The sequence below is a fragment of the Magnolia sinica genome, chromosome 15, assembly GCF_029962835.1.
Source record: "Magnolia sinica isolate HGM2019 chromosome 15, MsV1, whole genome shotgun sequence".
NCBI classification, from domain to species: domain Eukaryota; kingdom Viridiplantae; phylum Streptophyta; class Magnoliopsida; order Magnoliales; family Magnoliaceae; genus Magnolia; species Magnolia sinica.
This window is the reverse complement of record NC_080587.1, coordinates 61954071-61959114: the sequence shown is the minus strand read 5'-3', so window position 1 is coordinate 61959114 and position 5044 is coordinate 61954071.

Here is a 5044-nt window from a genome sequence, read left to right as displayed (position 1 = left end):
CCCAATTCCCAATGGCCATAGAATCCATGCATTAAGTTGGACTTAGTGGGCAGCCCGCGTATACAATGTACGGCCAAAAAAATAAGTTCAAGTTTGGATGAAATGGGTCCCACTACATCAGCCTAATAACTAGCAATTAAAGTGGGCAACGAAGGGCCCAATATTATCCTTACCTCAGCCCGCAAGTCCATCAAAATGGTGAAAGTCGGCCCAATGTATGGTTGGGCCATGCTGGGATGTCCCTGCCCAATCTGGGCTCACTGGATGTCCCAAAATTCTGATCTTAAGATGGTGGTCCTCATAAGATCACTAAAAGTGACCCAAAAGAATGCACTGATTAAGCCCAAGGATTATAAGAAAGCATAAGCATGTAACACATACACAAGTTCTCAATATGGTGAGTCCCACAATTAAATAAAGTTGTAACCATAAAATTGTACATCGAAGGCCCTTTGATAAAATTTTGGCCCATTTGACTTCCTGGGCTTGCTAAGGTCCAGAAATTAGTTGAGTATGTGGAAATAATCTCATGAAGGCCAACTATACTCACCGGAGGACCGCACCAGATGGAGAGTGTGTGTATATCATGAAAAGATCAAGTGGGCCTACTACTGGATTGTGAGTCTAGTAGCAACCCAAGGCAGAGAGTGCTTCCACAATCGAGCAATCCAAGGCTTGGACGGCTGGACCAAACATGCATTAAGGTAGGTTCCACATACATGCACATTGAGCCTTAAATAAATAGCCTAAGGTCTATGGTGGGCCTTTAACCACCCATAGAGAAACCTATGAGCTTACCTTAGGATCACCCAGGAGGACATCCAACCTCAACTGGTTTCCAAGAGGTAGCTCACCACTACCCATATAATGAAAGATCTAAGGCCTAAGCAATGTGTGGACTAGTAGGCCATACACCAAGCCTAACTCATAGGCCATATAGTGGGCCCTCAAGTAAGGTTTGGGCCCAACCACAAAGATCATAATTCCACATATTGTGGTGGGCTTCATGGGCAGCGAATTCATTTACATGGGCAAGTTTCACATTTAACACAAGTGAGTTGGGCCTCACTTTTGGCCTAAGTACAGGGTCAGTTTAGTGGGCAGCCAAGGGCCCGACTTCTTGTGTATCATTGCCCCTAAGCCCATCACAATAGATAGGAGAGTATAGGCCCAAGATCAATGGGCCTATCCAAAAGAACTGAGTCCACAAGGCCTACTTGCTAACACAAACATGCATATACTATATCACATAATGGGCCCTAAAGAAATGGCGCAAAAACAAATTCATCCAATTCATAAATTATGGTCGGATTGAGGGCAGCCCATAAACCCAAGAATAAACATAGGCAAGGCCTATAAACTACTAAAAATCTGGTTAAGGCTAACCCCCAACATCACCACAAAGGTGGGCCTTAAGAGGAACTAATTATGCTCAAAAATGTCTAAGGAAATAAGGCAAGGAGTGTGTGCAATACTCCCTTAAATCTGGTGGGCCACAACAGCTCCAAAACAATCAACTATGGAGCAAATTTGGGCCCCTTACTGGAATTTCAGCCCACCCACTTCCTGGGCCTGCTGGAATCCAGAAATTTATGTAATTCAGATGGGTTACTAGCCCATGGTGACCCACACATATCACAGTGGGTCCCACCGGATGAGAGGGGAATGCACAACACATATTAGAAGTGGGCCATGCCGCTGGAATACAGGCCCAGCAACAGCCCAAGGTAGGGGCGTCCCGTGATGGGTAGTCCTACGGGCCTGAGTATCTGGCCCAAAACTGACCCAAGTTTGCAGGCCACACCACGATCAGTACAGGGGCCCGATGGCCATGAAAATTTACAAGATGGTCCTCCCATAGGTGGACCACGAATCCTCAAAATTTTGTGATTTTTGGACGGTCAGAAGTATTTTAATTAATTTAAATAAAACAGACCATCAAGAAAATCTGGTGAATCGGGACACCTGAACGTGGTGAGCCATTCCAGCACTTGTCACGGTGTGCACAGGGCTCCATTGGCCTAAAAAATTTGTAGGTGAGTCCCACCATGGGTGGAACACCTCCCTGTAAATTTTCATAATTTTAGGATACTCAAAAGTATTTAAATTAATCTAAATAATACAATCTATCCAGGGTGAAATATTGCTGGAATATAATTGTCCTGAATTTGGGCCATCCAATGGGTGGGTTCTGGGCCTCCAAAATTCCTAAAATTTGGACCCAAGGTCCTTCATCAAGTCTAAAACAAGTTGGGATCTAGAAACATGGCCCACCGTCTTAGAAATTATTTTTTTAATATTATTTTTATGGGACTATGCTGCTGGACTGCACAGCAGAAATTTCTGGCAATCCAGTATGTTGGCCCACTCTTTTGGATGCCCAAATAGGATTCCTTGGCCCTGAAATTGTATGGATAGGTCTTACCATGGTTGGGACACCTCCTTACAAAAATTTAAGATTTTTGGGATAGTAAAAATATTTTATTTAACTCATGCAATTTATGGACAGCAAGGTCCAGATTTTTATTTTCCTGCTGCAACAATGCTGCTGTCCTTGACTTTAGCACCCCATTTGAGTGGGCCCAGGTCTATGTAAATTTGGAAAAATGTAAGGCCAACCTTCCTATACAAGTATAAAGTAAGGTGGGGTCCACAAAGGTGGCCCACCATTTCAAAACCAGGCTGATATTTATGATTTTCCAGCAAACAATGTGGCTGGACAGTCCAGAAAAATCTGGACCGTCCACCCTCCTTGGCCCACCCTTTTGGGTGATCAAATAGGGACATTAGAAGGTGAGGTTTAGCATACTTTTAGGTGGGGTCCACACCTCAAACAGAAGTCTAAGAAATCAGGAAAAAGGAGACCACAAACAAGGCTTACAACCCATACATTACAGCATAAAAAAATTCCAGCAATCTGGACAGCAACATGTTGCTGTCTAGATCAGCCCAAAAAATTAATAAATGGGAAATAAATCATAGATTCCACAAGGTGGGGTCCACCCTGATGTGTCACACAACTCCCAAGCCCAGCACCTCCCTAAGAAAATCCATAAAATCAGGCCCAAAGGCTTTCCAAATCAAGCAGCAAAACTAGGCAGCACAGTTGGGCCTGGGTGTCCAACAACTTGGGCCTGGATGTCCCAAAATTTAAAAATTCTGGTTGCATGGCACATCAGGTGGGCCACATAATCATTACATCCAAACCATAGAAAGTGGAGAAGAGAGGAATAAAGGAAATCTCATCAAGATGGGGTCCATGGAGAATGGCCCCATCAAGATCACATGCATGCAAGTGATGGCTAAAAAAAAACTTATCCAAGGAGTGGTGGACCTTCCCATTGATGTGGTGAGTCCTACACTCTCCATATGAAGCAACAAAAGATCTATGAAAATAAGAACCATGCAATCTATCCTACATGCTCACCCACTTGTTGGATCTTCAAGATTCTTCAACCACCATGCTCCTTAAGCTTCAAGGAAGGAGGTTCAATGGTGATGATGGATCTTTGATGGTTAGATCTAGGGGGAAAGAAGAGGAAAGAGGGCTGGAAAAGTTCAGCAATAGAGGACATTGGAGGGCATTTGCAAAGAGGAGAAGAGAGAAATGAAGAAAGAGAGAGGGAGATGAGAGAGTTTCTAAAGTTAAAATGATTACTTTCTTAGAAAAAGATGAGTTTTGAAAAGAGAAAATAATCATTGCTCATGGGATAGGGTGGCTCATCATTGCCTAGAGAAGTTAATCTCATCATGGTTTTTTTGAGAAAAGAAGTCATCATTGCTAGGCTAAAGGTGGCTTACATGGGTAATAGTGCACATGGGGAAATGTGCAATCAGGTGGGTCCCACCAAAAATGCAATCAACGGTCCAAATAATGCACGGCCCATAACTTTTGATGGACATGCAGAATTTACGCATGAGACGCAGCGCTGGAACCGCGGCGACGATGCGGTCGCAATGGCATAGGTCTTGGGTCTATCCGAGTCGGGTCCACATGACCAAACTCAAGGGTGACCGCAATCACTATCCGAAGGTCGCGGGTCGCCGAAATTTGACCGGTAGGACCGCGGGACCAAAATACACGAGATGCATACTCACACACACACATGCACATATGCGAACTCGGGTCAGGTCTCACATGTGGATACCAGAGCGAGATTAACGATTGCGACATATCGCAAAATCCGCTTGACAGCAGTCAAGTGCGACTCTTTAAGATCAGACTGATATCTAGCGCAAATACCAACACTTAGAGCGATATCAGGTCTACTAGTAGTTAAATACAGTAAACTACCAATCATACTCCGATATAATTTTAGGTCCACATTTTTACCTGTAGAATCTTTTGAGAGTTTCAAAGTTGTACTCATAGGAGTATCAAAATTCTTACCATTCTCAAATCCAAATCTCTTAATCAAATTCATAGCATATTTAGATTGAGAAATGAACATTCCATCAGGTTTTTGTTTTACTTATAACCCAAGGAAATAATTCAATTCCCCAACCATGCTCATTTCAAACTGAGATTTCATCAAATCTGCAAACTCAATAGTCATGTCAGTACAGGTAGATCCATAAATGATATCATCAACATAAATCAGTACTATTAAAATGTGAACATTATGTTTTTTAATAAACAGAGTCTTATCAACACATCCCATTTGAAAATTATGGCTTAATAGAAACTTTGTTAGTTTCTCGTACCATGCCCTAGAAACTTGTTTTAAACTGTAAAGTGCTTTTTGAAAGCGATACACATGATTAGCATTTTTGGGGTCTTCAAAACCCATCGGTTGTTCAACATAGACTTTCTCATGTAGATCGCCATTTAAAAATACACTTTTCACATCCATTTGGTAAATCTTAAACTTTCTAAAACATGCAATGGATATAAAGATTCTAATTGATTCAAGACGTGCTACTGGTGCGAAGGTTTCATCATAATCAATACCTTCAATTTGAGTGTAACCTTGTACCACTAGCCTAGCCTTGTTTCTAATTATATTGCCAAGCTCGTCAGACTTATTTTTGAAAATCCATTTGG